This window comes from Triticum dicoccoides, chromosome 2A (genome assembly GCF_002162155.2).
Source record: "Triticum dicoccoides isolate Atlit2015 ecotype Zavitan chromosome 2A, WEW_v2.0, whole genome shotgun sequence".
Classification (NCBI taxonomy): Eukaryota; Viridiplantae; Streptophyta; class Magnoliopsida; order Poales; family Poaceae; genus Triticum; species Triticum dicoccoides.
In genome coordinates this window covers 675723892-675734832 of record NC_041382.1, presented here as the reverse complement: position 1 = coordinate 675734832, position 10941 = coordinate 675723892, and the positions used below count along the sequence as shown (strand labels likewise).

The 10941-nt window shown below is 45.5% G+C and overlaps 1 long non-coding RNA gene across 1 annotated transcript; it reads left to right on the top strand.

Annotated features, from left to right (window-relative positions):
- The first annotated feature begins 6847 nt into the window (after positions 1–6847).
- Positions 6848–10935, top strand: LOC119356160. The gene is made up of 7 exons (XR_005171850.1): positions 6848–7264; positions 7359–7674; positions 8007–8068; positions 8165–8505; positions 9328–9611; positions 9706–9923; positions 10558–10935. It is a non-coding gene; the product is annotated as an uncharacterized LOC119356160 (long non-coding RNA).
- Positions 10936–10941: the final 6 nt, after the last annotated feature.

The following is a 10941-nucleotide window of genomic DNA, read 5'->3' as shown; positions in this document are numbered from 1 at the left end:
GAGCTGGGAGAGGTGGTGGTAGAGGTGCTGCAGCTGCAGGTGCTGGGAGAGGTGCTACAGCAGCTCAAGCTGCTGGAAGAGGTGCTAGGAGAGGTGTTGCACCAGGTGCTGCAAGAGGTGTTGGGAGAGGGAGAGGTGCATTCTCTGCCCCAAGACAATCTGGTCCCTCCACATCTACTGCTCCCTCCACATTTGTTGCTGGGAGAGGTACTGGTGGTAGACATACTGGATGGGGGAGGTACTTCTATGCAAGTGGTAACTAGATACTTCATGTTGTGGTGTACAATGTCATCTTTGCTTTGGTGGTGTACTTTAAGAATCAATGCCATATATGGCTTTTGTTGATGTGGATGCAACTTATGAGTGAATGCCTGGAATGGACTATCTTGATATGCTGGAGTTATTGATTATGCAAGCTTGGATGGTTCTTTTTATGATTGATATGTTGTTATGATAAAAATGGTTCTTTTTATTATTGATATGTTGTCTATGGAACCACCTAAAACTATTCCTTTTGCAAATGCATTTAAGCATTTAAGCATCACTCTAACATATGTAACTATTCCTCAAATGCATTTAACCATCATTTTCAGTCTAACATAAGAAAATGATACTAACTGGAGTTCAACACATTATAGGAATACACAACCATTGTTCACATTACATAGTGGAGTTCAAATGCACAATCCATCCTTTTCTCACAAAAGGATGAATAGCATATTAGTAGGTAGATAAACAGCCAGAGTTCACAACTAGTTCTAGAACCATACATTACACTACCATAATTCTAAGTTACTAGGCCATTGCACAGCCATCCTTCCCAAAAGGTCTGCAATGCCCACTAATCTTAATTCATCTTGTTCAGTTCTCCAAGATGGCCTGGATCCCCTTGATCTTCTCCTTCAGCTTCTCCCCTGCCTTCATGAGCTCAATAATCTTAAACTCTTGCATCTGCTTCTCTTCTTTATGGTTTTCCTTAAGCTTCAGCAGATCAGCAACCTGGAACTTCAACTCTAGCTTCTCTTGGGTGAGCTTCTCCTCAAACTTTGTGAACTCTGCATTCTTCAGCTCCAAATTCTCTTGAGCCTCAATCCTCAATTGCTTCTCTTTCATATTCTTCAACTTGAGGTTTTGGATGGCAGTTGCTTGAGCACTTGTCAGGTTGCACAGGATTTCAAACTTCTGTTGAAGCTTCTTTAGAGCTGTATCTTTCTTTGCCATTTTTGCATTCATACCAGCCACCAATTCAGCTCTGCATTGGTGCTGATATGTGACAGCTGACTGCAGATAACTGAAATCCACAACCCTATCCTGCTGAAAGTCCACAAGTTGATGCACATCTTTCACTAACTTGTCATATTGTGCATCCAACTTCTTATTTTCTTCTGTCAAATGGTGAATAGTTAAAGAACTTTGAAGATTATCATCCACCCTAGCAGACTTGCTCTCTTCAACCATTGACCAAAGCTTCAGCAATGCATTCTCCATTGTTGGGGGCCACTGCTCATCAACCCACTGAACAAACCCACAATTCTGACCTTCCTAGAAAAATAACAAGGCAAAATTTAGTACAATACAACTACTAATAGTAGTAAGCAACAGTTAGTTCATGCCAGTAGCTAATGTTGGTACTGACCAACACTGAATTTGCACATCCATGTGCTAAGCAAGAGGGTGATCAGTATATAATTAGCAGAGTAACACTACATTCAACTTTGCATAATAACCAACTTACAATTGGCCATTAATATAATGGAATCCTACATTAGCCTAGCTAAATACACTACATTAGCCTGCAGGAACAAACTAGCTAATGACAGTACCTACTATCAGCAGTAAGCAACAGTTACTTATTAAGAGTCACACATCAGCTAATGGCTAATGTGAGTACTAAGCAACATTGCATACAACAGAGCATTCATGTGCACACAACAGAGCATGCTTGAGCCTATATTTAGCCTAAATGCACTCTACTGAACATAATATTCACCATTCCTACAATGAGCACTACAGTATGACATATATGACTAACAAAATTACCAATCACATAACTGAATAACAATTGGCAAACAAGACTATGTGACTTCCAATGAACATATCATGTGCATAATCAATAAGGCAAGAAAATTACCGGCTCTGCACATGCTAAGAACCTTCTCCCAGTCGTTGTTTCTTCAAATGCAACAAGCCTCTCTGATGGCTTCCCATGCTTCTCGCACAGCACTATCAGATCTAGCTCAAGACCATTGTAATCCGGGTCCTGAAGAGAGAAAGGCACCTGCCCAAGCAAAATCCAAGTTAGCATCATGTGCAGAGGACGAGGACAAAGCAAATCAAATGAAATCCTCACAGCAAAGACCACCTAGACAGAAAAATCCCAAAATTTTCCTAAACCTAGCCCTAACCCTAGCTCCAATGGAGTAACTGACCTGATTGAGCCCATCGGTGGAGGTTTCGGAGTGCATGTATGGGAGGCTTGAGTTCTCGTCGCTGCTCTCGTCTTCAAAAACCATGGCTGCGGCAGCGTCGTGTGGCGTCCGGCGGGGGCGGGCGCAGCCGGCGGCGAGGCAGAGAGAAGGAAGAAGAAATCAGAGCAGAGCGGGGGGAGTGAGCGGGGGTGTGGCTCGACCGCACCAGCCGCGCCCTAAACGGGAGCCGGCCTCGTCCCAGTCAGCGCGCGGGCACGCGCGCACTGGCCAGCGTGTCGCCTGACGGGCGGGCCCAACCGGTCAGCTTTTCTGTCAATACGTATAAAACACACTTTTAGTCTTTTTTGCAACGGCTCGCCCCAATCTTGGTACTGACATGTAAAAATTACCAATCTTGGTAACAATCTGCTTCTAATGCCCCAATTGTGGTACTTCTGTGCAATTTACTCGTAGAGAGCAAAGGTCAGGTCCCACCAACAGTTGCAATTCCAAATGGAATAAACAAATAAATACTACAATACTACAGTAGTAGTAGCACATATATTAGCAAAAAATGGGCACGTCCGTATTACTAGCACGCAACAACCGTACTTACTACGCGTCGGAGTAGCGTGGATATATAGTGAGTGCGCTCGTCACGTTCACGGTCACATCTTTTTTTGTTGTTGATATAGATAGATAAAAAAAAGTGTGTCACACATCACAAAGCTGACCGCGCATGCAGCAGCGAACGAGGAGGAGGAGACTTTAATAATACGGCTGGCCCGCGCTGTCTCGTCTCGTCTCGGAGCGATTCGATTCGATTCATTCGGGGGAGAGCCGTCTGGGGGAGGCGAAACAGTAGTAATTCATTTCCATTTACCTCTCGCGACGATTGAGGAGTCGGTGCCATTTATTTGGTGCGGGCCACGGAGGCGCTAATTGCCAATTAGCAAACGGAACGGAACGGACGAGCGAGAGGCGCGGAGGAGGCAGGCATCTACGGCTGCGAGCCACCCCACCACCGCTATAAGTACGTACGATACCCCGTTAACCATAGGGCACCGCTTGGCGCCGGTGCGCCGGCCCAAATTTGGGCCGGTCGCACCGCAGCTGTGTGATCCTGCAGGCAGGAATCGTCCGATCCCCATGTCATCCCCTTTCTTCCTTCCCGCATCAGATCTGTTTCAGCGCGACGTTCCTGCCCCAGCCCCCGTTGTGCGTGTGCGCCGATGAGATGCGAAAGCACCCGCGTCATCTTCCTCGCCGTCGCCGCTCGTCGCAGCACCTGCGTTCTCTCCCCTTGGCCGTTCGCCGCTCGTCGTCATCGCCACTCGTGCGCCCACAGACTCCGTCCTCGGTTGAAGCTTTTTAAACTCTGGTTGAAGCTTTTCTTATGCCAATTGAAGCTTTTTTCCCCGGCTGAAGCTTTTTCATGAGGATTGAAGCTTTTTTAATCTCTGGTTGAAGCTTTTTCTATGCCGATTGAAGCTTTTTTCCCTGGCTGGAGCTTTTTCACGAGGGTTGAAGCTTTTTCTGCTATGCCTATTGAAGCTTTTTACGCTATGCTTGTTGAAGCTTCTTCGGGCACCAGTGGTAACTTCTCGTAGCCCAGTTGAAGCTTTTTTCCATGTCAGGCTGAAGCATGGACACCGTCGTCTGCCATGCATGTACCAAAAAAAGTCATCAGTAGTAGCAAAATCAGGATATGGTTGTAGCAAAACAGGATGTGGTTGCAGCAAAAATTCACTACATTCCCGTGGTCACCTTGGTCACCATTGAGGGGGGAAGCCGGTTCCAGCAAACCGTGACAATGGTTCCAGCAAAAAAGAAGCTAGATGTAGCATTTTTTTAAGTTGGTTGTAGCTCTGTCGGCTGCCGGTCACAGCTCGTCCTGGGGGATATGATGTTTCGCAGGGGGGTTGAGAGGGTAAAAGGGGAGGGAAGAGCATCCTGGTTGTTGCCGTTTTCTCCTTCCGTCGTAGCTCGCCCAAGCAGCAAGGCCCCATGCCGGCTTGATGCGGTGGGTGGAGATGGAGGACGAGAGGAGTTGTAACGACATCGTACGTCGTGGGGTAGAAGAAAGTCAGAGGGGGAAAACGATTCGTATGGGAAAAAGGATAAGGTAGCCTACGAAGCGCTCGAGGCCGTGGGAGACGCACGATCGAGATCGATCACGCGGCTCGCGCGCGACCGGCCCAATCTTCGGCCGGCGCGCCATGTCTAAACGATTCCCTTAACCATATCTATCACCACAACATTCTTCCACTCCCACTCCCACTCCCTGTTCAGTAGCCAAGCCGCCACGTTTCCCCACCAGAGATGAAGATCCACATCACGAGCCCCGCTTCTCCGGCCACGCCATCTCCTCGACGTCGACACCATCTCTGGTGCGCGCCGGGGGCATCTTCCTCGACATCGACGGCTAAGAGGCGCCTCGCTTCCGGAGGCGGTCGACGTCACCAAAACTCCTGCCGACGGCCGGCGCTGGCTCCGGCGACATCACACCATGTCGTGTACGCACGGTGCGGCGACGCCTTTGTCTCGATGGCCATCGTGCGTCGCTTCCCTTCCCGAGGCGGTCGACACCAACCAAGCCCCGGCCTCACGCCACATGGATCCGGTCACCGGTGGTGCGTGGTCACTTTGTTGCACCGATGGCCACGCGGGTATCCTGACCCGGATCCGGTGTGAATACCGCCTCTTGTGCAAAACCAAGCACCTTCACCGGATGGGTGCCTGTTACGGGTAAACCTGAGAATGGTTATTAAAAAACTGGGTGAAACGGTTCGGTTCTTATTTTGGGTTTAATTGGTTCAGGTTTTATTGGGCTGAACTAAATCTTTTTTAGTTTGGTTTTGGTTTGGGTATGTGAAGAAACCAATTTAGGTATAATTGGTTATGGGCTTAAATAATTCGGTTATTAACGGCTATAATTTATGGGTTCAAACCGGTTTCTGGATTTTGGTTGTGTGCAATAAGCAAGGACGCATCGACATCAAGTATCTTTGATCCGCGTATATGCTGCGATGCACTACGTAATTCTGTATTATGGAAAAACACCACGCATGCAAATCGAATGTGTTTGCTTGTGTTTTAGCTAGGCAATTGGTTTTAATACACTTGTCAGTGAGCTTTTTAGTCGTGGGCATTATCTTTTTGACTCTTGCTTTGTGTTGACCGTATCTCAACGATAACTTTGTTCCCAAACTATTGTAGATGCACTTATGCCTTTTCTATGTCATTTGCTTCTTAACATGTCGATTTGTGCAATTATATATACATTTAAGCAAACCCATAGTTATGTATTGGGTTTAAACCCACGGTTATGTATTGGGTTTAAATTGGTTTGGGTGGAAAAAATAGACGGTTTAGTTTTGGTTGGGTTGAAAATGACATTAAACGGGTATGGTTCAAGTATGATTTTGAGAGATACATGTACGAGTATGGTTTAAATATGAAACTATTCTCAGATTTAGTTACGGACGCATTGCATCCCGGGCTGTAACGCGTCCTGGGCCGAGTCTTTCTTCTCTCGTCTACAAACCCGGCCCGCTAACTGCTCGGTCCATTAAAGACCTAGCCGCGAGAGCAACTAGTTAACGAGCGCTCCTTCGGGAGGCTCACAACGATCAGCGCTACTTGGTACGCTCTCAGCCATTTGTCACGTGTCGTGCTCTGGACGCTCCGTTTGGATTTTGTTTTTTTTTCACACGCGTTTTCAGCTTTTTAGACGGTTTTTTCGGGTTTTTTGACGTTTTGGTTTTTCCTTGATCTTTCTTAGCTTTTCGAACAAAAAAAAATTAAAATTTTTTTGCGCGAAAAAAACGCATTTTCTTTTATTTTCCTTTCGCGAAAGTCATGGTTTTTTTTTTCCGTGAGAGGCATGGTTGTGCTTTAGCGAGAGTCACGATTTTGTTTCTGCGAGAGTCACGGCCGTGCCTCTTGAAAAAGGAAAAAACAAAACGTGTTTTCTGTTTTTTTTCTTTCATGAGAGTCACGATTTTGCTTCCACAAGAGGCACGGTTGTGCTTTTGCGAAAGTCACGACCGTGCATCTAGAAAAGGGAAAAACAAAATGTGTTTTCTGTTTTTTTATTTTCGTGAGAGTCACGGTTTTGCTTCCGCTAGAGGCATGGTTGTGCTTTCGCGAAGTCACGGCCATGCCTCTAGGAAAGGGAAAAAATACATGTTTTTTGTTTTTTTTTCGCGAGAGTCACAGTTTTGCTTTCGCGAGAGGTACGGTTGTGCCTTCGTGAAAGTCACAGCCGTGCCTCTCGGAAACGAAAAAAACGTGTTTTTTGTTTTTTCCCTTTCACGAGAGTCACGGTTTTACTTTCACGAGAGGCACGGTTGTGATTTCGCGAGAGGCACGGTTGTGATTTCGCGAGAGGCACGGGCGTGTCTCTTTCGAAAAGGAAAAAAAACCATGCTCCCGGTTCGGTTTTTTCATCCAGTATTTTTCGTCTGGTTTTTTCGTGAAAAAAAAGTTTGTCAAAAACTATCGACATGGGATCTAGTTTTGAAGATATCGACGCGAAAAATCCAATAATAAAAACGCTTCGAGATTTAGACGCACGGTTAAAAAATAAAATGTTTTGAATAAACGAATCTAGAAAAAAGAAAAAACTCCCAGATTACAACAAATGGCGCTGTGCATCATTTGTCACGATCTGGGGAAGTGAAATGTTCTTTGCAACTTGCAACTACTCCTTAATTAATTATTAATTAATTAGTGATTTCGCCTAGCCATGGCCGACGCCACTCCTGTCCGCTCCGCTCCACAGGGTGAGCGCTCGGCGAGGGCGGCGGAACCTCGCCGGCGACGACCTTCGCCCATCGCTCACCTCATCTCAGGTACACTATCACCCCACTCGTTCCCCCCTTTCGTTCGATTTCTTTTGGCACCTGCATTACCTCCAACTGCTCGCCCCTGTTTCCTGCCCTACAGGGTGTCATCGTCGGCGGCGGCGGAAGGAGGCAACCCTTTCCGCGTCGTTGGTTGGTTCCCTGCGGCGAAGGAGGCCGCCTCGTTGGTTGGATCCCCGCGGTGGAGTGAGGCAAGCCCGTCCTCGTCCTTGGTTCGATCCCGGCGGCGGAGGGAGTCAACCCCGTCCGCCTCGTTGGTTGGTTCCCGGCTGTGGTGGGAGGCAGCCCTGTCTGCCTTGTCGGTTGCTTCCTCGTGAGACGTGCCTGCAACTGCTTCCAGTAGGAGGTGAAGGGAGGCAGCAAAGTTACCTGCAGCAGGGGAGGCCAAATCCTCCAAGGTATTATCTCCCCCTAAAGTTGGTCTCTCATTGAACTAGTTGTTACCGGCACAAGTGCAGTACTGTTCATGTTCTTGTATGTTATGGTGATCTGGTTATGAGCCAATTTGGCTTCAAGCATATTGTTTCTGGTTTTTGCCATTGTTACATCAATTCTAAAGATGCAGCTTAATGTACATACCTATGGATTTTCAGATTGAGGATATGTATGCTTGCGTTTGTTTGTTAAATGAAAGGCCTTGTCTGTGCAAGTTAGGATGTATCTTTATGCTTGCAGTTTTTGGTCAATAAACTTCTTATTTGTGCTAAGTTGGATATTTCTTTATCACCAGCGAGCACATTACTCGAGGAACCTCGCCGGCGACGACTGTGCCCATCGGCCATCGCATCTGAGGTATGCTGTCACGCCACTTGTTCTTCCCTTTTGGTTGGATTTCCTTTTGTCACCTGCATTGCTCCCAACTGCTCACTCTTGTTTCTTGCCCTACAGGGGTTGTTGTTGTTGGCGGCGGCGGAGGTGGGCTACCCTGTCTGCGTCCTTTCCGGCCTCGGAGGGAGGCAACCCTGTCCGTGTCCTCGTTTGGTTCCCGCTGTTGGCGGAGGGAGGAAACCCTATCCGCCTTGTAGGTTGCTTCCTGGTTGCGTGGCAGAGGCAGACAGCCCCATCCTCGTCGTACGTTGCTTCCTGGTGACAGCAAAGGAGTTGAGGTGTTGGTCCCAGCAGCTGGCAATGGGAGTGAGCCGTGTCTGCAGCTGCTTGCTGTAGGAGGTGAAAGGATCCATCAGAGTTACCTGGTGCAGGGTGAGAAAGGGGACGGCCAAATCCTGCAGGTGGTGAATTTAATATCTCGCCCTAAATTTGGTCTTCCATTGAACTAGTTGTTACTGGCAGATGTGCAATTCTCTTCTTGAAATCTATTTTATCTTCTTGTACATTATGGTGATCTGAAGATGAGCCAATTCTGCATTTGTTTGTGCAATAAAAGGCCTTGCTTGTGCTAAACTTCTGCAGATGTTTCTTTATGCTTACAGTTTTTGTTCAATATGCTCATGCTTTGTGCTTAGTTTGATATTTCTTCGTCAGTTCCTTGTAATGAAGGTCTTTTATTATTCCAGCAAGCACATTAGTTCAGGAGAAACACTCATCTTGCAATCTCTTTCATTTTTTTGTAATAAGATTTTTTGGTGCTGTTTCTAATTAGGCTTTAAGCTGCTGCTCCTTGTCACCTATGTACACTTCTGAATTTCAGGTCAATTCCAAAAGAAACAAGTCATTTGTCCTTGTTTTGTGCAATTTGTCACAAGTAATTCCTTGTGTAAAATGGTGGTTTGGTGTTTGGCTGATAAGGGCTAAACCTTGATAGAAACACTGCTGATAAAATTTTATTGAAAATACTCTGAATTTTTTATACTGACATAATTTATGGTTGCACTTTCTGATTTGTTCAATAAAACACCATGTTTCTGTTATATTATGATGTGTGTTTGTCAGCACTGTCATAATAGATCGTATGAGGTGGAAAAAGTGTCTTGTATGTCTTAGATCTTTGTTGGATTGAGTTGTATTAGTTAGTGGTGCACTGCTTAATTGCACTTTACATAGTTTTTGTTCATTTTCTATTGACATATCTGACCCTATTCTGTTGGCTGTAGCTACCACCATGTTGACCTCAAGACAGGCTGATCGGGAGCTGAAGAAGTTTGAGGAAGCACAACGTGAAGCTGAAAGAGTAGCTTTCGTCTAATCTTTGAAGGCAATTTCTGCTGAGCTTCTAACATTTTGGCTTCCCATAGAGCCATCGGCTGCGGATTTTATGCGTTTGATCCAGTCGCAACAGGAGAGATATTTCAACATTTCATCTTTGCTCCTTTCCATTACAAAAGAGGACGGCAAGTCTGAAACAAAGGTTCCGGTAACGCCAAAAAGCCAGGAAGAGGTACCGAGATCTATTTTTTCTGTGTTCAATGACAATCGAATGGGTTTTTATTTTTTGCAATGGTTAATTATTGTTTATCCCATCATTTTTTTAGCCCGACAAGCAATCCTTTCACTCAATATCAATAAGGTGTGATGATGGAGCCGTCTTGGAAATTTTAATACGTGAAAACGATAACTATGTTGTTGGTTTTCGTGTATATCTCAACATCGAGGCTAGGAATGAAACCCCGTGGAGAACCTTTGGTGTGAAGTTGCCTAGCCGATTGTGGGTATCTGAGCCAACAAAGTATAAGTCTCAACATGGGGAACTGTAAGTATTAATTAGTTGTTTTTTAACCAGTTTATAAGTAGTTGATCCCTGCCTCTAAGACGTCCCTATGAGAAATAATATATTGATTGCCCAGGGGCTCATTCTCATCCTGTTGACATGACACATGCATACTCTTCCTCAATGATGTGTAGTGGCTACGAATTATTTTATTACAAAGACAAGAGCTGGAGGCTGTCTCCAAGCATAGCGTCGATGCTAAGCAATTTTTTCTTAGAGGCTGTTCTCACAGTGTATAGCGCCTGCCTCTATCGCTTTTGGGGTTTGTTATGATCAATGTTTTTAGTCCTGTCTATCTAAATGTTTGCAAGATCTGTGAACCAATTTCCAATCTCATTTCTGAATGCATGTTCAATCGTCTTGGTACAAACTTGTTTAGTTATTTGGTACAAACTTGGCAAAGAAGTGTTTGAAGCTCAATTACATCTGGGAAGCAAACCATTATTTGCCCAGGGGCTCATTCTCACGTTCATCATTGTTGGGTGTTACTGTCATGTTTCTCTAAACCTAACATTGCATGATCATTCAGGCTTAAAAACATTTGGGAGGGTGCCTTGTCCTTCATATTTGTGTCTTTTTTGCTTTTTTCTACAACTTATTTTTGTGTTGTTTATAGGGAAAAGGTGCAATTTGGTCAAGGAATTCTCTTGAAAATTGTCGATTTTCTTAAAGATCTTCAACGTCATCCTGACCAAGAAATGACAGACTTAGGCCAGAGATATGTTTGCACACTCTTCCTCTTGTTTGGCGAGGCACAGAGATTTGCCAAGGCCAGGCAGTGGGTTCTTGATGCTGTTGACAGTCCCATTGCGTTGACGAACCTGTATGGAGTTGTCAAAGACAGGAATGGAGTTGTATGTGGCTATGTGGGAGGAAAGGAATTTGTTGTTCAAGTACAAAGGAAGGTTTGAGCATCAAGCAGGCTATGTCAATCCCTATGAAGATGTTGTCAAGATTGCAAAAGAAGCGTGTATACGGAAGGAGCAAGAGCACCATGCGA